We start from the raw sequence: 24,466 nt of genomic DNA on the forward strand, positions 1-24,466 counted from the left end.
CATACCAGGCGGTGATGCAATTAGTCAGGGAGTTCTCCACCATATACCTATGGAAATTTGTAAAAGTCTTTGGTGACATACTGCATGTCTTCAAACTCCTAACAAGGTAGAGCTGCTGGTATTCCTTCTTCATGATTGCATCAGTCCTCCAAGATGTTGATATCCAGGAATGTGAAGCTGCTCGTCCTCAATGAGAACTGGTGTATGTTCTCCCGACTTCCTCTTCCTGAAGTCTACAATTGATTCCTTGGTCTTGGTGATGTTGAATGCAGTGGTGTTTTGTCATCACTCAGTCAGCTGGTTTACTCTGATACATCATCTTATCACTATCTGAGATTCTACAAGTAGTAGTGGTGTCATTGGTGAATGTATAGATGGCATTTGCATTGCGTTTAGCCACACAGTCATTTGCATAGAAGGAGTAAAACAGTGGACTAAGCACACATTCTTGAAGTGTACCTGTATTGATAGTCAGCGAGAAAGTGTTATCACCAATCTGCATGAACTTGGCTTTTTGACAAGGAAGGTCAATTCAGTGCAGGTAGGTGATAATATCTTCTTGACTTGATAAGGGAGTCAAGGATACATTGTAGAGGGAAGTACAGAGGCCAGATTTTGAAGCTTGGTAATTAGTACTGAGGAGATGATGGTGTTGTATGCTGAGCTGAAATCAATAAACAGCAGCTTGATATATGTTCTGCTGATGCCTAAGTGCTTCAAAGCAGAGTGGGGAGCCAGTGAGATTGTGTCTGCTGTAAATGTGCTGTGGCAGTAGGCAAACTGCAGCAGGTCTAGGCTCTCGCTTGGGCAGGAGCTAATTCTAGTTGTAACCAACCTGTCAAAGTACTTCATTGCAGTAGACACTACTGGGCAAGAGTCATTGAGGCAGCTCACCCAGCTCTTTTTAGACACAGTATAAATGCTTTGCAGCAGGGTGTCAACCTGAGACTGCTGCAGTCTGAGGTTGGAGATGTCCATGAACTCTCCAGCCTGTTGGTCAGCGCAAGTTAAGAATCTCCAAAAGTACAGAATTTTCCGCAGCAATGCTGTAGGTAAACTTTGCATATGAAATGACTTCATTGTGTTCATGTCTGACAGGGAAACAGATTATCCGTGCAAGTTTAACTATTACAGTTATGCTCCACTTGAGACAAAAATTGATTTTCTTACACATATTGCTGAAAGAAATATTTTATTGAATTGAATTTCCAGACTTCTCCAAGCAATTCTCTACCTCCCCCACATTTTCCTTTGTTATAAATGGGATTATGCATTTTGCTTTGAATTGATATTTCTGTATTGAGGTTGACTCTTGTGCGAGACTTCATATGATTCATGTTGTAATTTCTAAATCTCAGCGTGTGATTGGAGGAGTCATTGCCCAGCCTCAGAGTGAACTTGCATAATAAAACTTTAGAAGCAGCCCAGCCTACAAATTCAGTTTTAAAAGGGCTTTTTCCTTCTTCCTCTGAATTACTTGGCTGGAATTCAACAGCCTCATATCAACTAGCAATCGCAATTCACTAGTTCCTTATTTTACAAGTTTGGAAATAGGTCCTGCTGGTTTCAAAATGATTTGGACAACACACTTTAAGTTCACTCTGCAGTGAGACTCTATGAATTAATTAACAGCTGATGAACCTACAAGCCTTAATTGCTTCTAATTCAATGTGGATGACGTTTCTGTTTTCTGGAATAACAGCATTTTCAGTGAAAGCTTCAAGGATTCATGATAATAGTCACTTCTCATATCAGGGAACAAATCTGGCTGGTGAGTATGATTTTCAATATATTTATTCCTTTTTTAGCGATTATAAGTGAACTAATTTAAACTATTCTTGATCAATCAGAATTATCCCACAGGTGAGAGAGAAGGAAAGACATTATAAAACTCTTTGAAGCAAAGAATTACTGTGAATTACTGTAATTAAATAAAATTACAACAGTCAGTTTGTTTCACAATGTAGAATGTTGAACAGTATAACATAGTAGGCCCTTCAGCCCATGATGTTGTGCTGACCTACGAGGGGTGATTGATAAGTTCATGGCCTAAGGTAGAAGGAGTCAATTTTAGAAAACTTAGCACATTTATTTTTCCTACATTTACACACTTAGTCCAGCGGTCGTGGAGCATACGGATCCCTTCTTTGTAGAAGTCGCTGTCTTGGACCTCCAGAAGTGGTCCACAGCATGGGGTGATTGATATGTTCATGGCCTACGGTAGAAGGAGATGAGTTATTAACTTGAAACTTTCTGTATTTTCACTCAAAGAGTTGAAGGGCACATACATGTAATGAGAGCTGTATAACTCATCTCCTTTTACCTTAGGCCACGAACTTATCAATCACCCCTGCTGTGGACCACCTGGAGGTCCAAGACGCTTTCATTACATGCACATGCAGTTCAACTCTTTGAGTGATAATGTAGAAAGTTTGAAGTTAATAACTCATCTCCTTCTACCTAGGCCATGAACTTACCAATTACCCCTGCTGTGGACCACTTCTACAAAGAAGGATCCGTATGCTCCACAACGGCTGGACTAAGTGTGTACATGTAGGAGGGGACTATGTTGAAAAATAAATGTGCTAGGTTTTCTAAAATTGACTCCTTCTACCTTAGGCCACAAACTTATCAATCACCACTTGTATATAAACTAACCCTTCTTTGATCAATCTAACCCTTCCTTCCTACGCAGACCCTACGCTCCTTTTTTTTTTGCATTTATGTGCCTATCTTAGAGTCTCTTAAATATTCCTATGGTACCAGGCACCCACCACTTTTTGGATAAAAAAAAACAACCTCTGACATCTTCCTTAAACTTTCCTCCACTCTTCTTAAGTGGGTATTCGATGGTATTGGCCATTGCTGCCCTGGGAAAAAGGTGCTGGCTGTCCACCCTGTCTATGCTTCTCATAACCTTAAACACCTTCATCATGTTGCATCTCATGCTCCTTCGCTCCAAGAATAAAACCTTTCCTCAAAAGACATGCTCTCTAATCCAGGCAGCATCCTGGAAAATCTCCTCTGCACCCTCTGTAAGGTTTCCACCTTCTTGCTATAATGAGGTGACCTGAACTGAACACAATTCTCCAAGTGCGGTCTAACCAGGGTTTTATAGAGCTGCAATATAACCTCCTGGATCCTGGCCTCAATCCCTTGACTAATGAAGGCCAATACACCAACCACATTCTTAACCCTTCAAGAACCAATATCAACTTCTGTGACAATTTTGAGGAATTGATGGACGTACTCCAAGATCCCTTTATTTCTCCACACTGATAAGAAACTTGCCATTAACCTTATACCCTGCTTTCAAGCTCAATCTTCCAAAGAGTATCACTTCACATTTTTCCAGATTGAACTCCATCTGCCTCTTCTCATCCCAGCTCTGCATCTTACCTATTAATGTAAATGTGATAAAAGACCAGTGAATCTGGTAGAGTGATGATTGATATTGCCCAAGAGTGTTTGAGAACTTCTTTGGTTCCCTAAATTATGCTATTGAAGTGGTCATGTACATCTGAGAGGGTAGAAATAATGCTGATTTAATATTTTACCTGAAAGTTAGCAACTCTGTTGGCACCACTTTCTCTCTCCTTGCCCAGATGTATTGAAATATTATTAATGCCAGGCTTTAAAATGTTCTCAAAAGGCAATTCGAATAAATTTCACTGAGAACTATGAGACAAAAAGCAGCATCAAATTGCCGAGTTAGAATAGAGATTAGCTAAATTCAGGATGTGAATGATAGACTTCTGTGGGAATAAATGTGTTTACGCATTGGGGTTAACTTCAGTGTTCTAGCTCTATCAGCATCAAAGGTACGTGGGATTCTTATGAGGCCAGTTAAATTAAAACTTTCAATATTTAAGAACTGAATATAAATTGGTTCCCTCTTATGGTTTCTTTATGACACCACATGCTCAACCATTTGTAATTTACTGTCATTTGTGTAATAGAGAGCAGATTTGTGCTCAAACAGATTGCTTAGACATATTCTGTCATTCCCTGAATCACATTTAGACATTTAGGTTATAACTGAGAATCACTACAGTAAACTATTGCTAAACTAGTTCCAGTCATTGCACGTGGAGGATTCTTACTGTTCTTGCTGTGGAGAATTTGTGATGACTGAGTTTTTTGAAGTGCAAATCAATTGGGCTTCTGTGTAGGGGCACAACATTTATCAATAATTTACATAAATTGCTGTTAGTAATTTATCTTAAACTTCATTGGTTGGGAGTTCTATTGCTTTGGTTTTGTGAGATCTGTTTTAGTATCTGAGCTCATTCACCCTAGAGGAAATCAGTATTGTAAATTAACAAACAATGCTCCTGCACTTAAAAAGCAGCATTTTTAAGTGCTTTTTTTTTGCAGAGCCAGACAGTTTGATGAAACCTCTATACTGTATTAAGCCATTTGTACTAAAATGCAGAAAGCAAACTCTCACTTGTTACCGTTCCTAAAGGGAGATACAATCATTCTTTCTTAGCCCTTGTGAATTACTGGATCAGTTTATTGTGAAGTTCAGAAATTTGCCTTAACTGTCCCTAGTCATCAAAACTGTTTCAGGTGCTTTCACAAGGAAAGAAAGTTACAACAGCTGAGAGCACACCACAGCATGCAGATATAGTGGATTCCAGTTTATTGGGACACATTGTTAGCAGTATGTGTTAGCCCAATTAAGCAACTAGCCTAATTAGCCAAAGTTTCATAGAAATAGTTAAAAAAAAGTATACAAAAGAAAAACTGAGTAACATTATGTATTTAAATGAAATACAGATTAAATCAGAACACTATCAAAACTACTGTAGTACTACAAAACTGTGTATTACTTCCTAATAGCTATCGATGGGAGAATTAATTCAGTGTGCACGGACATGTTCATTTGATTGACACCAAATTAACAAAGTCAGTGCAGAGACCTAGAGCAGATAGTGGTCTGCCTTCAAAGAGTGCTTTCGATGATTGCATCCTCCAAATCTTCATTTTAATTGTAACATTCAAGATGATTATAGTTTCTAACTTGTTGAAGTAGTTTTCATTTTCACTCCTGGTCATTTCTGGCATCTTCAAGCCTGAATGTTTGAAACCACAGTGAGCAAAACAGTTATGAATTGTCTTACTATTCACTACTCACCAACTATCAGTGACAAAAATCACTGCTTTTTGAACTCAAGCATGCAAGTGAAGCTATTAAAACCTATTTGCACAGTGTTGTATCTAACGGACACATGATGTGCATGCGACTGATGCCAGTTAGAAAATGTTTGGCAACAGCCTCCTGCCCAATGAAGCGGTATAGTGTCCCAATTGAATGAAGGGAATCCTGGCTGTTTTCTCAATTTGTTGTTCTTTAAGAGTTGTCCCAAATAGTGGCTACTCCGATTAACCGATGGCCCAACTAACCAGACTTCACTCTATTTGCAATAATCATTAGCATCCCAGTTTAAAATACTGCACCATTTGCTATCATAATATTATTACATAGTACTTACTCCACATCCCAAACCTGCAAAAATCACATAAGTCCTGAAGTCCTGTATGGCTCTCGTGCTTCACTTCCTGAGGCTTTGCAGACGCATTATGCATGAGGTACTGAATTTATGTACTGGCTACCTACATCTCACACATTATATATTATCATTTGTTCTACATGCTCAGACTACTGTATCAAGGCTTACTCTTCAATGTCTCAGTTTCTCTGAGCTGGTGCTTGGGAGGGGATGCACCGGTAAAAGGATCAGAATCGGAATCAGGTTCAGTATCACTTAATTATCTGATGTGAAATTGGTTGTTCGCAGCAGCACAGCACAAAGGCATAAAAATGACTGCAAATTACTTAAATAAATAAAAATTGCAAAACAAATGGAATAGCAATTTAGTATTCATGTGTTCTGATGGTGGAGAGGAAGAAATAGTTTTAAATCAGTCTTCATGCTCTTGTACCACTTCCCTGATGGTAGTATTGAGAAGAGGACATGTCCCAGATTCTGAAGCTCCTTACTGATGGGTGCTGCCTTCTTGAGACGCCCCCTCCTGGAGATGTCCTTGGTGGGGGGGAAGGTTGTATCTGCAAGTCATTTAGTGTGCTGCAGTTCTGGCAAAGCCTGGCATTTCTCAGAAACATTTAGAGGAAAAAATATTATAGATTCCCACTAGAGTAAGAGATCTTAGAGTTTCCTAATGCAATCTACTAGTAGTTAATGTGGGGTCAAAATAATTGATCAAAATCCAACAGATGGTTCACATTTTTGTGCATCCATGTTTCTAGCATACTCTGTTGCCCTAATCAGGATGTTTGGTTGCCATGGGGGATGAAAGATTAGAGAATTAGTTGGGGGACTGCTAGCTTTTTCTCTTTCATCAATTCAGTTATCTGCCCAGTAAATTATAAGAATGAGAGCTACACATTACTTTCTTAACCTGCTAGAGGACCTCATGACATCTTTCGACGTGATTACACTCGCTCTGGTCTATTACTCTGATTGGCCTCCATGTTATTCCACAGCTGAGTTTAGTTGCTATGGTATCCACTGGATCAGTTGTACTGGCCCATAACCTCTCCACAAGGTAGAGTAGACCGTGAGCACTGTTACACAGCTCTTCTTCTTACAATGGCTTCTTTCATTGTTTTAAATGTTCTTGATATGAAAATATCAAAAATAGTAAGAAAAAGTATTATCTCTGATTTTAATGACTGGTAAGGACACTAATTCTTTTGTAGCAAGGTCTGACTGAATGGAGATGGTTGCATTGATATTTACTACCATGGTAGCCTTTTACGCTTGGAAATATCCTCAGTATCTCTTAGAATTGTAGATTCTCAATGTTATATGGCACAGAGTCCTTTTGTCTCAAAATGACTATGCTGTTCTTGGGTCTCTTTTAGGAATTGGTGTCAAAGTTGATATCGCTCTTCTGCTAGAGTGCAGATAGGTGCAGGATGATGCACTTTTGCATGCCTAATGAATGTCTAGTGGTCCTCACCATGGAAGGAGATGTTTACTATCTATGATAAACACAATGAACTACTAAAGAATAAAAGGACTAGGGTGGGCAGGGTCCCTTGGTCCCTGAAGGCAGCAGCACTGATGCCTGAGGGTTATTGAGGCAACCGCACAAGTAGCTACTTGTGCTGCTGCTTTGGAGGTTAAGAAGGCATATGGATACCTGCCTTCACTAGCCTTGACGTAGAATATAAGAGCATGGGATAACAGTGAAAAGCATTGGACGGCCGCAGCTGGAGTATTGTATGCAGCCCTGATGACTATAACATTGGAAAGATGTGATTACATTGGAGAGGGAGGGGAGGAGATTGCCTAGGATATTGCTTGGAATGGAGAGCTTGAAACATGACAGGAAACTAGATAGGCTGGGCTTATTTTCCTTGGAGTGAAGAATGCTAAGAGATGACCTGACTGAAGTTTGCAAGATAGTGAGAGGATACAGCAGATGGTGAGCTGCTTTTCTCCTTAGCAAAGATATCTTGAACCAGAGGGCATAGATTTAAGCCGAGGAGTGGGATTTTTCACCTAGTGGGTGGTTGAAAGCTGGAAGCCACTGCTGGAAGGGGCATTGGAGGCAAGTACTTTCACAAGATTTAAGAGATATTTGGACAAACGTTTGAAATTCCACAGCGCAGAAAACTTGGAAAATGGAATTAATATATTGAGGTATTTAATAGTTGGGATGGGCACAGTGAATTGAAAGGCCTACTTCCATGTTGTATGACTCTATGACTGTGAGAAATATTTAATTCCACATGCCCTTGTGAATGTAAGATAGTAGCTATTATATCCAAATAAGAATTTAGTAGAAGTTTCTTTACTCTGAAAACAGAACATGGGACTTTCTACCAGATGGGGAACTGACAGTTCCTGTGTTACATGAGTTCTGTCTGTGAAACTGTCCATAAGCTAATTTCCGCATTAGTAAGAAATGCCCCTTTTTAAAAAAACTATCTATATTGGATCACATTGCAAACAGTACCAGTAATTAAAATAATGGAATATATACTGTAATCAGACATTAATAAATACCTGTGAAATATTTTATTATTATTATTATTACTACTACTAGCTTGAAAAATGCTCTAAAATGTATGGGAGAATTCTGATAAAGTTGTACTTCTGTAAGTCAGGTAGCACATAACTGGTAGTGCCTGTATTTGGAGCCAATTGCACAGATATATTTAAAAGGTAGCTAGAGAAGTATGAGGGAGAAATGAATGAAAGGATATTGCAAGAGGTTAGGAGAAAAAGAGTGGGAGGAGGGTTGTAAGGAACATAAATATCAGGTGCTATAAGTTGAATGTAAATTTTGCAGGAATGGAAGGTTCCAGTCAAATCTATCACTGATACCAACAGCTCATCCAAATCATTCTAATGAGGTTGAAGGAAAATTGGTCCTGACAAGTTGAACAATTGAACCATTAGAGAAAATGCTTTGCCTGGAAATTCATTCCCAGTCTGTAGTGGTAAATGCACTGTCATTTTGTCAGACTATTGTACCCTACCTCCACTGACAGATTAGTTCCATTGACTTCAGTGGAATAAATCTCTGAGCCAGAGGGTAATGTCCTGATGTGACTATATGGTGCATTTACAGCTATGGATTGAGATAAATGTATTGATAGCAAGGATAAACTTGAAGGTAGTTTTTTTGTTCGCCAATTTGAGTGTGAAACCTTGCTTCTCTTTTCAACTTGACATCACTGTAACATGGTCAAAGTCATAAATGGGGTAAATGAGTAATAATAAAAGGGAAGTTAATTGGGAATGACTCATTGTGCAACATTCACTATGTGAAATGCTGTGAAAGTTATGAAAAATTGAAATACTATATATTTAAAGTGGCCTCCTCCCTAAATTACTTACACTGTTCCCTTCCCACAGTTTCAATTTCAGTATTATAGGAATAAAATTTTCTGTGACTTGTGAGAATTCTGTTCATCATATTTACATTTAAGGCATTAGTTTTGGAGTTGTGAGGAGGAATTGTAACCGAAATATTGCATCAGTCACCAAAATCAGAAAGGGATTTAAGGACATTACGTCATAATTGCAAAAACTATTTTGTTGGCACAGATGTTCATATTTGACTGTTGGGACAAGGGTCCCTTGGAGGCATATCTGGCTAACACCAGTACATATTCTCCCCATTCAGATAACAATAAAAAAGAGTAGTAAATTTACAATCAGAAGGCACAGTCACTAATAGCAGCAATACATATACAGAAAACAATGAAATAGAAATAAAATGGTTGTGCTTTATTATAACAAAGTCTCACTGTTTTTTTTGTGAAAGGGATCAGTTTATAGATAGGCAAAAGCTTTGTTAATTAATGATTAATTGCAAATGAAAATTTAAAAAAAACATACGGTGTTGGAAGAATCCGAAATAAAAATAAAACTTTGCTGGAAGCACTCCGGATGTCAGGTAGTATCCATGGAAGGAGAATAGAGTTAATGTCTCAGGTCAAAGACTCTTTCATTAGAACTGGGAAAGTGAAAAGAACATGTTCTTTTATGTTGTAGAGACGATATGTGGGGTTAGATTAAATCAGGGTTTCCCAACCTTTTTATGTCATGGATCAGTACCAGTAAATTTCTTTCATAGAGCAGGGCTGGTTGGTTGTAGTGACAAACTGTAGAAAAAAGCCATTGTTTCTTAGATTAATAAAGGCTGTTTGAGAAAGAAAAAGGAGAAGCAAGGGAATTTATAAGCAGTGAAATGCAGGTTAAATATCATCAAATGCTCTTGGATCAGAATTAAAAAGTGATGAATATGAGGCAGAACTGGCCAGTTTTAATATAGATTAGATTATAACCAGAGAAAACAAAATATCTGGAATTGTTCAGTTCAGTTTAAACGCAAACAACAGGAATTCTGCAGATGCTGGAAATTCAAGCAACATACATCAAAGTTGCTGGTGAACGCAGCAGGCCAAGCAGCATCTATAAGAAGAGGCGCAGTCGACGTTTCAGGCCTGACGAAGGGTCTCGGCCTGAAACGTCGACTGCGCCTCTTCCTATAGATGCTGCTTGGCCTGCTGCGTTCACCAGCAACTTTGATGTATGTTGTTCAGTTCAGTATTCAGTCTATAAGGCTGCAATATTCCCATATGGGAGGTAAGCTGTGGTTCCTGAGGCTTACATTAGATCATGTTTCACCAGTGTAAATTAAAGTAGCAGACAACTGGAAGTTCATGATTGCTTCTGAGAGCTGACAATATGCTCTGCTAAAAGATCACCCAATAGTCCTTTCTCCATTGTGAAGAAGATCACATCTTGAATACTGAATGTAGTATACTAGACAAGAAGAGGTGCAGATAAATCACCGGTATACCTGAAAGGTTGGTTCAATCCCTCAATGGTAGAGAAGAATAAAGTCAAAAACCAGTTATCACATCTGCTTTGGGGAAGTTCTGTTTGTAAGGAGAGTGACTGGTGGAGATGGAAGAAAAGATCAAGGAATTGCAAAGGGCATGTTCCTTTCAGAAATGGACAGAGTAAGGAAGATGCATACAGTACTGAAGCTCATTGATGGCGACGTGATTTTGGAACATGATTATATGAATGCAGAGACAGCTGGAGAATATGGTGAGGTAACCCTATTCTTCCTCTGTCCAGGAGGAGTAGGGGGTGAGAGCAGAGGTGCAAGAAATTGATGAGATGTTCAGGGGTTTCGTCAATTATGGTTGAGTGGAAATCCATAGTTATGGAGAAAGAAAGAAAAGCTCAGAGGTACTTGTGTGGAAAGATTCTCACTGAACAGATATGATGAAGGAAAAGAAATTGGGAAAATAGAATACCATTCTTAGGGATGTACAGTTTGGGGATCATAATCAAATTACTTAAAGAGGCCTGTGAGCCAGGTGAATATGGGCAATAAAATAAATCTATAACTGGAGGAAGCAATGCATTTGTCAGTGTTTTGCAAGAAGTATTGAAAGAGTAGGGCTGAGTACGAATGAACCAAGGATGTTCCATAACTTTACTGAAAGGAGATGTAGTTTGGGCTTGTACAAGTTCCCAATGATTGATAGTGCTTCATTAATTAATTACACTTTTCCCCTTCACCAAAAGTTGATTCTATACCTCTCATTCTCTAACTAAAACTTTGCAGAGACAAAACCATAATTATACAATGAAGAATGTTCTCTAGGCAATTAAAATGTATGATTAATGGTCAAGGGCAGGATTTTATTCCAAGACTTCCGCCTCTGTGCGTAGATTCTGGTTGTGAGCATTTTACGGCATTCATTTAACAGGTGGCTTTTATGCTGTCTTATTTACCTTGTTGTTGATTAATGCTCACAGGTAATTATGTCAGTCTGTAGCTTTATGCCAAAGAGTAATAGTTTATAAACATACACTCCTTCTATTTCAATTACAATCAATAAAATCCACAGTATATGAGCAATTTATAGCATTTATGGTGCACATGCTTTATTATGTGGTGCAGAGTACAGGCCAAACTTCATTTATTTTCTTATTCAGTCCTGGACTTTAAACTTTAATTCTGATATTCATTTCAAGGATAAGCATAATATTAAATCTGAATTCCATATAAGCTTAGATTCAGTAAAAATTTAACTGTGAGTTGAACTCCCTTCTACCTTTCACATTGCAATCATAATCTGCTCTCCATCTACAATTAGCAGACCATGGCTCATACATTGCAAGAGTTGGGCAACTTCCAGAATGCCCTATAAATTAGACTTATTTTAGTACTTTTGTCCTCAAATTTGTAAGAAGTGCAAATTGATAATAAGATAACCAAAATGGCAGGGCATTGACAACATTCCCAAAGTTCAAGGAACAAGATATTTTTGGTTAGGTTGTGAAGAAAGCAGAACTAAACTCAATAAAAGGGTACATTAGTAAGAGTGATTCCATGTTGTATCAGGTATTGTATGAAAAATATTGTGTAGGAAGGGAAGATTGGTGAAGAAAAAGAGACAAAGGAAAATATGGAGTAATTACACATATAACAATATTAAAATCTCTAATACTATTCATAAGCTGAAGAATGGTGCATCACATTTTAATTATTCACTTTCTGGACAAAGTACATTGATTGGCAGAGCATAATAAATACCATAACATGAAGTTAAACTTTTAATTACTGGTCCTTTTGGTTAATTTGGTTGGTAATTAATTTGGTAATAAAGCAATTCCATTAAAGACAAAGTTAGGGTGAGATATCATGTTTCTGAAGCAAAGTAGTAAATCAATAATAAGTTATGATGCTTTTCATTTTATGGGGTATCTCTTCCACACCTAAAAATGCTGGTAGATCTGTCCATGAGTAATGGTGTGTCGCAAATTACTTCTTTTACAAATCCTTGCCTTCTCAATATCCATTACTGTAAATTTGAATTGAAGAACAGACCACTTGAGGCTCCTGAATAAGGAGACCAAGCCATCAGCCCATCTGAATCCATCTGCAGTATTCCAACCCAATAAGTTATTATCAGTAAACAACAGGAATTCTGCAGATGCTGGAAATTCAAGCAACATACATCAAAGTTGCTGGTGAACGCAGCAGGCCAAGCAGCATCTATACGAAGAGGTGCAGTCGACGTTTCAGGCCGAGACCCTTCGTCAGGACTAACTGAAGGAAGAGTGAGTAAGGGATTTGAAAGTTGGAGGGGGAGGGGGAGATCCAAAATGATAGGAGAAGACAGGAGGGGGAGGGATAGAGCCGAGAGCTGGACAGGTGATAGGCAAAAGGGGATACGAGAGGATCATGGGACAGGAGGTCCGGGAAGAAAGACAAGGAGGGGGGGAGTGTGACCCAGAGGATGAGCAAGAGGTATATTCAGAGGGACAGAGGGAGAAAAAGGAGAGTGAGAGAAAGAATGTGTGCATAACAATGAGTAACAGATGGGGTACGAGGGGAAGGTGGGGCCTTAGCGGAAGTTAGAGAAGTCGATATTCATGCTATCAGGTTGGAGGCTACCCAGACGGAATATAAGGTGTTGTTCCTCCAACCTGAGTGTGGCTTCATCTTTACAGTAGAGGAGGCCGTGGATAGACATGTCAGAATGGGAATGGGATGTGGAATTAAAATGTGTGGCCACTGGGAGATCCTGCTTTCTCTGGCGGACAGAGCGTAGATGTTCAGCAAAGCGGTCTCCCAGTCTGTGTCGGGTCTCACCAATATATAAAAGGCCACATCGGGAGCACCGGACGCAGTATATCACCCCAGTCGACTCACAGGTGAAGTGATGCCTCACCTGGAAGGACTGTTTGGGGCCCTGAATGGTGGTAAGGGAGGAAGTGTAAGGGCATGTGTAGCACTTGTTCCGCTTACACGGATAAGTGCCAGGAGGGAGATCAGTGGGGAGGGATGGGGGGGACGAATGGACAAGGGAGTTGTGTAGGGAGCGATCCCTGCGGAATGCAGAGAGAGGCGGGGAGGGAAAGATGTGCTTAGTGGTGGGATCCCGTTGGAGGTGGCGGAAGTTATTCCTCCGTCTCCACCGCATCTGCTCTCAGGATGAGGCTTTTTGTTCTAGGATGAGGGAGATGTCTTCCTTTTTTAAAGAAAGGGGCTTCCCTTCCTCCACTATCAACTCTGCTCTTAAACGCATCTCCCCCATTTCACGTACATCTGCTCTCACTCCATCCTCCCACCACCCCACTAGGAATAGGGTTCCCCTGGTCCTCACCTACCACCCCACCAGCCTCCGGGTCCAACATATTATTCTCCGTAACTTCCACCACCTCCAACGGGATCCCACCACTAAGCACATCTTTCCCTCCCCCCCTCTGTATTCCGCAGGGATCGCTCCCTACACAACTCCCTTGTCCATTCGTCCCCCCCCATCCCTCCCCACTGATCTCCCTCCTGGCACTTATCCATGTAAGCGGAACAAGTGCTACACATGCCCTTACACTTCCTCCCTTACCACCATTCAGGGCCCCAAGCAGTCCTTCCAGGTGAGGCATCACTTCACCTGTGAGTCGACTGGGGTGATATACTGCATCCAGTGCTCCCGATGTGGCCTTTTATATATTGGTGAGACCCGACGCAGACTGGGAGACTGCTTTGCTGAACATCTACGCTCTGTCCGCCAGAGAAAGCAGGATCTCCCAGTGGCCACACATTTTAATTCCACATCCCATTCCCATTCTGACATGTCTATCCACGGCCTCCTCTACTGTAAAGATGAAGCCACACTCAGGTTGGAGGAACAACACCTTATATTCCGTCTGGGTAGCCTCCAACCTGATGGCATGAACATCGACTTCTCTAACTTCCGCTAAGGCCCCACCTCCCCCTCGTACCCCATCTGTTACTCATTTTTATGCACACATTCTTTCTCTCACTCTCCTTTTTCTCCCTCTGTCCCTCTGAATATACCTCTTGACCATCCTCTGGGTCACACTCCCCTCCCCTTGTCTTTCTTCCCGGACCTCCTGTCCCATGATCCTCTCGTATCCCCTTTTGCCTATCACCTGTCCAGCTCTCAGCTCTATCCCTCCCCCTCCTGTCTTCTCCTATCATTTTGCATCTCCCCCTCCCCCTCCAACTTTCAAATCCCTTACTCACTCTTCCTTCAGTTAGTCCTGACGAAGGGTCTCGGCCTGAAACGTCGACTGCACCTCTTCCTATAGATGCTGCTTGGCCTGCTGCGTTCACCAGCAACTTTCATGTAAGTTATTATCAGTAGTTTTTATTCTTTGTTTAAAAATTAGATATTAATAGCAATTCCAACATTTGTTGCTTTTTGGCCAGGTACCCTTGAATGATCATCAGGGCCATTAACAAAACTGTTAATGGAGTTATAGGTACGTGAGGCTGACTGAGGATGGCAGAACTTTCTGTAGAACATTCAGATGGGTTTTTCTGAAAATTGTACTATTCTGTAATAGTACTGTTGTTTCCATTACTAAGACCAGCTTTCTTTAAATTCTACATCAACAGAATGTAAATGGAATTTGAGCTTAATGAATTCTGGATTATTAGTCTGTCCTCTGGGTTACAATTTATTCAAATTTCAAAGTTTGAAGTAAGTTTATTATCAAAGTACACATATGTCACTACATACAGCCCGGAGATATATTTTCTTGTTGGCATAATCAGTAAATCCAATAACCATAACGGAATCAATGAAAGACTGCACCGAACAGGGCAGACAACGTGTGCAAAAGACAACTATAAATACAAGCCTGATCCAGATTAGAGTCAGAATACCACAAATCATATTACTACTGATCCATTAATACAGAAAAGGCAATCTATAATAACTGTCCATATATAATAATACAGGATAAACAAGCAAGAACATCTCACTTAGTAGATATAGCCAATCCAAACACACATAACTTACAGAAATCCATAAGTTAAAGAAAACAGAAATGTACTGAATTAAAAGAAGAAATTGAAAGACTTTGGAACATGAACAGGGTATACATTGTCCTGACAGTAATATCTACAACTGGTATCATCCCAAAGGCACTATTCAATAGCGTTAAACATTTAGGGTATACAGTAATATCTAAGACACAATATTAAACACCATTAGAATAGTCTGAAAGTTCCTAGCAATCAAGAAATGGCTATGTCCACACTTCAGTTTTTACCAGCTTGAGCAGAGAAAAAACAATTATAATAAGAATAATATTATCTGAAACTGATCTGGCAAATTTACAAAGAAAAATGAGAACTGAAATGATACATTTTAGAAAATACTGTACACTTGAATGCAGTTAGATTAACAGTAACCTAGGACATAAGGAAGAAGAGGAATAACAGACATAAAAAATTACACAATAATCAGATAAAACTTCTGAGGACATATTTTCATCAAAGAAAAATAAGAGATAATAATAATAAATGACTGAGCAATAAATATCGTGAACACGAGATAAAGAATCCATGAAAGTGTGCCAAAAGGCTGTGGGAACAGTTCAATGGCAGGGAAAATGAAGTTGAGTAAAGTGATCCCCTCAGGTTCAAGATCCTGGTGGTTGAGGGGTAATAACTAATGCCGAACCTGCCGGTATGAGTCCTGAGGCTCCTCTACCTTTTACTGATGGCAGTAGCAATAAGGGAGCACAGCCTGGGTGGTGGAGGTTCCTCATAATGGATGCTATTTTCCTGGGACGATGCTCCATGTAGATGTGGTCAATGGTGTCAGTGGGGTCCTTATCTGTGATGCACTGGGCTGTACCTACTACTTTTTGTAGGATTTTTGCATTGGTCTTTCCATACCAAGCTGTGATGTAGCCAGAAAATATACTCTCCATCACACTTCTATAAAGTCTGTCAAAGTTTTAGGTGTCATGCTGAATCTTTGCAAACTTCTAAGGAAGTAGAGGCAATGCCGTGCTTTCTTTGTAATTGCACTTAAGTACTGGGCCCAGGGCAGTTCCTCCGAAATAATAACACGGAAGAATTTAAAGTTGTTGACCCTCTCCATCTCTGCTCTCCCAATGAGGAAGGGCTCATGGATCTCTGGTTTCCTCCTTCTGGTCAATATTCAGCTCCATTGGTCTTGCTGACGTTGAATAAGAAGTTCATTGTGGCACCAACCAGCCACATTTTCAGTCTTCCTACTCACTGCTGATTAGTCACGACCTTTGATTTGGCCAACAACTGTGGTATGATCAGCAAACTTAAATATGGTATTGGTGCTGTGCTGAGCCACACAGTCATAAATACAAAGCAAGTAGAGCAGGGGGCTAAGCACACAGCTTTTTGGTGTAATGATAGAGATTGTGGAGGAGATTTTGTTGCCAATCCAAACTGACTGGGGTCTACAAGTGAGGAAATCAAGGACCCAATTACACAATGAGGTATTGAGGCCAAGGTCTTGAAGGTAATTGATTAACTTTGAGGGGTGATAGTATTGAAAGTTGAGCGCTAGTTGATAAAGAGCATCCAGATGTATGTATCCTTGCTGTCCCGATTTTACAGGGCTGAGTGAAGAGCCAATGAAATGGCATCTGCTGCAGACCTGTTGTGCTGGTAGGCAAATTGGAGTGGATCCAAGTTGCTTCTCAAGCAGGAGTTGACATGTTTCATCACCAACCTCTCAAACACTTACTCAGCATGGATGTATGTGCTGCAGGATGATTATCATTGAGGCAAGTTACCATGTTCTTCTTGGGTATGGTTGAAGCCTACTTGAAGCAAGTGGGTATCTCAGACTTCCAAGCAAGAGGTTAAGGATCTCAGTGAACACTGCAACCATTTAAACAGCACAGGTCTTTAGTACTTGGTCAGGTGCCCCACTTGGGCCGAATGCTTTCCGTGGGTTCACCCGTCTGAAGGATGCTTTAATATTGGCTTCAGAAACTGAAATCACAGAGTCATCATGGACTGTGGGAGTTTGTGATGGTTCCTCTATGTTTTGATGGTCAACGCAAGCATAGAAGGCATTGAGCTCATGTGGAAGCAAAGCCCTGTTGTCACCTATGTAACTTGGTTTCACTTTGTAAGAGGTGATAACATGCACCCATCCCTGGAAAGATCAGCATTAATTGCTCTTGAGAAGGTGGCAGTGAGCATCCTCCTTGAATTACCACAGATATATCGATGCAGGTACTTCCACAATGCTATTGAGCTAATCAGCTCTTCTCACTATGTCAATAGCATTGGAGGACTGGAGAAATATTTTCCAGTTAGAACTGAAGAAGATCCTGCAGGTAATGATTTACATGCTATCCTTGTTCTTGATGGTAGAGGTTGTGAATTTGAGATAAATTAATACTCAATCTCTTCATAATTTTAAGCACTCCAAAGTGATAGGTTAAGTCAGAACCATGGAGTAATAGAAATGTTCAAGTCCTCATCCATGCTGACCAGTAAGCACTCTTCCTTATCAATCTCATACCTAGTACCTGGTCCACAGCATCTTATGCCTCGTAGGAAATGCTCATCTAAACCCTTCTTAAAGCTGTCAGTGACACGACTTTCACCACTCTCTCAGACAGTGCATTCTAGACACTTGCCATTCACTGGATGGAAAAGGTCCCTATCATACCCTATTTATCTTTTAAACCTACCCTTCCCCCCATTATCATAAAATTATCTCTTTTAGTTTTATCTACTCCTAACCTCCTGCACTTCAGGGAGAAAAGACTTAGCTTCTGGCTTGGTCTCTTCTTATAACTGAACTGCTCTGTTTCAGGCAACACTCTGGCGAACCTATCCTGCCCTCTCCAACACTTCTACATCCTTCTAAGACCTTGGGGACCAGAAATGCACACAGTGTTCCAGCTGTGGCCCAACCAAGGTTTTATAAAGTTGGACCTTCTGGAATTAATGACCTGATTAATGAAGGTCAGTATCCTATGTATTTTCCCAAACTATATTATCTACCTGTGTTACCACCATCAGGGATCTATAGATTGTACTCCAAGCTGCTTCTGTTCCTCAATACTCTCAAAGACATAAGACCGTAAGATGTAGGAGCAGAATTAGGCCATTTGGCCCATCAAGTCAGCTCCACCATTTCATCATGGCTGATCTATTTCTCTCTCAGCCCCAATTTCTTGTCTTCTCCTCATAGCCCTTCATGCCCTGGTTAAAATCTGTTAAACTATCCTTAAATATACACAAAGACTTGGCCTCCACAGATGCCAGTGGCAACAAATTCCGCAGATTCACCACTCTCTGGCTAAAGAAAATCCTTCTCATTTCCATCCTAAAAGGACGCCCCTCTATTCAGAGGTTGCGTCCTCTGGTCTTACACTCTCTCACCATAGGAAACATCCTTTCCACATTGACTCTATCAAGGCCTTTCACCATTTGATACGTTTCAATGAGGTCACTACTCATTCCTTGCCATAGAATCAACCTGCAAATTAACCTTCAGGGAATCATGCACAATGACTCCCAAGTCACTTTGCATCTCAGTTTTTTGCATTTTCTCTCCATTTTGAAAATAGACAACCCTTTCATTTCTTCTATCAAAGTGCATGACCATACACTTCCCGACACTGTATTCTATCTGCCATTTATTTGTCCATTCTCCTAATGTCTAAGTCCTTCTGTAACCTTTCTACTTACCTGCCCTTCACCTAACTTCATATCATCTGCAAACTTTGCTAGAAAGCCATCAGTTCCATCATCCAAATCATTGTCATATAATATAAAAAGAATTGATCCCAATACAGACTGCTGTGGAACACCACTAGTCACTGGCAGCCAGTCAGAAAAAGCTCCCTTTATTCCCAGTCTTTGCCTCCTGCCAATCAGCCACTGCTTTATCCATGCAAGAATCTTTCCTGTAATACCATGGGCTCATATCCTGTTAAGCAGCATCATGTGTGGTACCTTGTCAAAGATCCTCTAAAAATCCAAGTACACAGCATTAACCGCTTCTTGTTCGTTTATTCTGCTTGTTATTTCTTCAAAGATTCCAACAGATTTGTCAGGCAAGATTTTCCCTTGAGGAAACTATCCTGTGTATGGCCTATTTTATCATGTGCCTTCAAGTACACTGAAAACTCATCCTTAGTGATTGACTCCAAGATCTTCCCAACCACTGAGTTCAGAGTTACTGGCCTATAGTTTCCTTTCTCTTGCCTTGCAGCCTTCTTGAAGGATGGAGTGACATTTGCAATTTTGCAGTCTTCTGGAACCATTCCAGAATCTAGTGATTCATGAAAGATAATTTCTAATACCTCCACAATCTCTTCAGCCACCTCTTTCAGAAGCTTAGGGTGTGCACCATTTGACCCGGTGACTTACCTGCATTCAGAATTTTCAGTTTCCCAAGAACCTTCTCTCTAGTTATGGTAACTTCACACACTTCATGATCTCTGACACCTGGAACTTACACCCTTCTGCAGAATGCTTATTCAGTTCATCTGCAATTTCTTTGTTCCCCATTATTACCTCTCCAGCATTGTATCCCAGTGGTCCGATATCCACTCTCTCGTGTCTTTTACAATTGTTGTATCTGAAGAAACTTTTGATATCCTCTTTAATATAATTGACTAGCTTACTTTCATATTCCATCTTTTACCTTAATGACTTTTTTTTTGCTTTCAGCTGGTTTTTAAAACCTTCCCAATCCTCTAACTTCCCACTAGTTTTTTCTCTATTATATGCTCTCTCTTTGGCTTTTATGTTGGCTTTGACTTCTCTTGTTAGCCACGGTTGTCTTCTTTCCTTAAGACTGCTTCACCTATTTTGGGATGTATATATCCTGTGCTTTCAGAATTGCTTCCCAAAATTCCAGCCATTGCTGCTCTGCTGTTATCCCTGCCAGTGTTCTTTTCCAATAAAGTCTGGCCAGCTCCTCTCTCATGCCTCTGTAATTCCCTTTACTCCACTGTCATACTGATCTATGTGACTTTAGCTTCTCCTTCTCAAATTTCAGGGCGAATTTGATCATGTTATAATTACTTTCCTCTCAGGGTTCTTTTACCTTAAGCTCTCTAATCAATTCTGGTTCATTATACAACACCCAATCCAGAATAGCTGATCCTCTAGTGGGTTCAACCATGAGCTGCTCTAAAAAGCTCATAGGCACTCTAGGATTCCCCCTCCTGGAATCCAGCACCAACCTGATTTTCCCAATCTACTTGCACATCGAAATCCCCCATGACTATTGTAATATTGCCTTTTTTGGCATGCATTTTCTATCACCCGTTGTAATTTGCAGACCACATCCTTACTACTGCTCGGGGGTCTGTATACGACTCCCATCAGAGTCTTTTTACCTTTGCAGTTCCTTAGCTCTATCTACAATGATTCAACTCCTTCTGACCCTATGTCATCTCTCTCTAATGATTTGACATCATTTTTTACCAACAGAGCAATGCCGCCCCCTCTGCCTTCCTGCCTGTCCTTTTGATACAATGTGTATCCTTGGACATTAAGCTGCCAGCTATAATCTTCTTTCAGCCATGGTCCAGTGATATCTACGACATTATACCCTCCAATCTGCAACTGTGCTGCAGGTTCATCTGCCTTATTCCATATACTGTACCAGACATAGTGTATGTCCTAGCCTCATTACTGCTTCCAAAATGCATCACATTATATTTCTTTGGATTAAACTCCATCTACCCTTTTTCAACCCATTTCGACCCAGCACTTGAAGGATTACCTCTAAAGTGGACATCAAGTTATCTTAGAAGTTTTATGCCATCCTTTTGTAAAATGGGCAAAATTATGGAACTCATTGTGGGAGTAGCTTTAATATAGGAACTGGTCTGCTTGAAGTTGACACTTTTAAACCTGCTTCTCAAAGGAAAGTACAGTTTAATTTGGCCTTGCTAGTCATGCCCACATCCTGTAGACAGAAAAGCTCTAATAAAATATTGACATAGTGGATCTCATTTGCCAATGGGATTTTTCATTTATGTGTCTTTGAATACAAAAATAATAAAAACGTCACACTTCACTAACTATATTGATACTGCTGTACTTCTATTTAACAGCTGTCATGCAAACTGATATTCATGGATTCGTTCTTACAGTGTCTTTATTTGTTCAGGTCTATTTGACGTAAAGAAGAAATGGTCATCAGATATATCTCTATTTGAAACATTGTTTTAATCAAAGGGACAATCTGTTTGAGAAGCAATTGGGTGTGCCAAGCAATTGTAACTCAAAATACATGTCCTAAGTTAGGATAAGGCTAATTTTGAAGGCAGGATCTTGCAAAGGTTGTTCAGATTGAGGCTGTTAGCAGGTAAGTGGACAACGTGGAAGTGGAAAACTTGTAATAGTGACATGGAGAGAGTTCAGGATCAACATTGTTCTTGTTAGAGGAAGGGCAAGGCTGACAAGACTATGCAACTCTCACTGATGTAAATTATTGAGGTATTGGCCAAGTAAAAGGAGACACATGCAGGTACAGCAGCTTGGATCAAGCAAGTCCCCTGAGGAGTATAGGAGTACAGTTAAGGAAGAAATCAGGAAGGCAAATAAACAACCTGTGTCCTTGGCTGGTAAGGTTAAGGAGAATCCTAAGAGATTGCGTAAGAGATATTAAGAGCATTTGGGTAACTAGGGAAAGAATATGTCCATTAAAGATCAGTGCAGTCACCTATTTTTTCCCCTGAGGGTGGGGAAGACTAGAACTGGAGGTAATAGGTTGAAGTGTAAGGTGAAATATTTAAGAGGAATCTGAGGAGAAACTTCACTCAAAGTGTCGTGTGAGAGTGGAACAAGTTCTCAGCCAAAGTGGTAGATGTAGGTTCAAGTGTAACATTTAAGAGAAATTTGGAAAGGTGGAAGGATGAGAGGGGTTTGGAGGGATATGGTCCATCTGCAAGTAAATGGGACTAGGCAGAAGATCAGGGCATGAGCTAGATGGGATGAAGAGCCTGTTTCTGGACTGTAGTACTCTATGACTATGTGCAGTGTCAGTAGAAAAGGATAAGATATTAAAAGAGTACTTATCATCTGGGCGTACTGTAGAGAAGCTCATGGAAGCTAGGGGACTCAGGGAGGAAAACAGTAATGATGTGAAACATATCAATAACATGAAAGAGTAGGACTTAGTGCTCTTGAAGTGCATAATTGGGGATAAATCCATTTGATCTAATCAAGTGTACCCTGGGATATTATGGGAATCAAGGGAAACAATTGCTGGCACCCAACAGATATTTTTGTATCTAGCTTAGACATAGGCAAGATACTGGAAGGTTGGAAAGTGTTTAATATTGTGCTTTTATTTAAGAGAGGCTGCAAGACAAGCCAGATACAGGTCTATTTTCAGCTCCAAATTCAGGTGCACAGTATTGGCAAGCACATATTGCTTTAAAATTAGGACAGTGGCCACTTATACAGATACATAGCCAAATATCACTGCATTTTGGTAATGCCAAGCACAGGTTTGTAATAATATAATATTGGGATATGGTACCAGCAGATCCTCAGTTCCCTGGCATCCAAGTTGCCATGTTGGTGTATGGTACCGAAGGGTAAAACTTTGTAACTATATAGCATTCAGGCACAGTATTGGTGGGTACAATATGTTCCAGGTCTAAAATTAGGAGCAATCACTGCCAACAACTGACTATATATTCATGAGGATAGTCTAACACTGCATAACTCAAGGGTTTTAGCCCAAAACGTTGACTGTACTTTTTTTCCATAGATGCCACCTGACCTCAGAGTTCCTCCAGTATTTTGTGCACTGTATGTCATTGTCTCATACTAGGGTACAGTGCTGGTGGATAAATTCTTCATGAAATCACCTGGGGCACAGTGCTGGCAAGAAGAGGTTTGTCACTACGTAACAATGGTGTAAAGAACTGGAGAGTGCAGTTTCTGAATGTTCAACATGGAGTATGGTGCTGATGGGAAAGCCCTTTGCTGTAGAAAACTGGGGTGTGATACTGGTGGGTACAGTCCATTATTAACACTGGCATACAAACTTGTGTTAACATAGAAACATAGAAACATAGAAAATAGGTGCAGGAGTAGGCCATTCGGCCCTTCGAGCCTGCACCGCCATTTATTATGATCATGGCTGATCATCCAACTCAGAACCCTGCCCCAGCCTTCCCTCCATACCCCCTGACCCCCGTAGCCACAAGGGCCATATCTAACTCCCTCTTAAATATAGCCAATGAACTGGCCTCAACAATTTCCTGTGGCAGAGAATTCCACAGATTCACCACTCTCTGTGTGAAGAAGTTTTTCCTAATCTCGGTCCTAAAAGGCTTCCCCTCTATCCTCAAACTGTGACCCCTCGTTCTGGACTTCCCCAACATTGGGAACAATCTTCCTGCATCTAGCCTGTCCAATCCCTTTAGGATCTTATACGTTTCAATCAGATCCCCCCTCAATCTTCTAAATTCCAACGAGTACAAGCCCAATTCATCCAGTCTTTCTTCATATGAAAGTCCTGCCATCCCAGGAATCAATCTGGTGAACCTTCTTTGTACTCCCTCTATGGCAAAGATGTCTTTCCTCAGATTAGGGGACCAAAACTGCACACAATACTCCAGGTGTGGTCTCACCAAGGCCTTGTACAACTGCAGTAGTACCTCCCTGCTCCTGTACTCGAATCCTCTCGCTATAAATGCCAGCATACCATTCGCCTTTTTCACCGCCTGCTGTACCTGCATGCCCACTTTCAATGACTGGTGTATAATGACACCCAGGTCTCGTTGCACCTCCCCTTTTCCTAATCGGCCACCATTCAGATAATAATCTGTTTTCCTATTTTTGCCACCAAAGTGGATAACTTCACATTTATCCACATTAAATTGCATCTGCCATGAATTTTCCCACTCACCCAACCTATCCAAGTCACCCTGCATCCTCTTAGCATCCTCCTCACTGCTAACACTGCCACCCAGCTTCGTGTCATCCGCAAACTTGGAGATGCTGCATTTAATTCCCTCATCCAAGTCATTAATATATATTGTAAACAACTGGGGTCCCAGCACTGAGCCTTGCGGTACCCCACTAGTCACCGCCTGCCATTCTGAAAAGGTCCCGTTTATTCCCACTCTTTGCTTCCTGTCTGCTA

The 24,466-nt window shown here is 40.5% G+C and overlaps 1 protein-coding gene across 4 annotated transcripts in view; it reads left to right on the forward strand.

The window, feature by feature from the left end:
- Positions 1-755: 755 nt before the first annotated feature.
- The window catches only part of LOC134353031 (P2Y purinoceptor 4-like), a 31,284-nt gene continuing 7,573 nt past the window's right edge, over positions 756-24,466 (forward strand). The window contains exons 1-2 of one of the 4 annotated variants that reach the window (XM_063060841.1): positions 756-1,771; positions 23,084-23,209. The gene's annotated coding sequence lies outside the window, so the exon portion shown is untranslated. Of the gene's footprint in view, positions 1,772-23,083; positions 23,328-24,466 lie in introns of all 4 variants that reach the window. The other 3 variants (XM_063060840.1, XM_063060842.1, XM_063060839.1) reach the window with 3 other exon arrangements.

This window comes from Mobula hypostoma, chromosome 10, assembly GCF_963921235.1.
Source record: "Mobula hypostoma chromosome 10, sMobHyp1.1, whole genome shotgun sequence".
In the NCBI taxonomy this organism is placed as follows: domain Eukaryota; kingdom Metazoa; phylum Chordata; class Chondrichthyes; order Myliobatiformes; family Myliobatidae; genus Mobula; species Mobula hypostoma.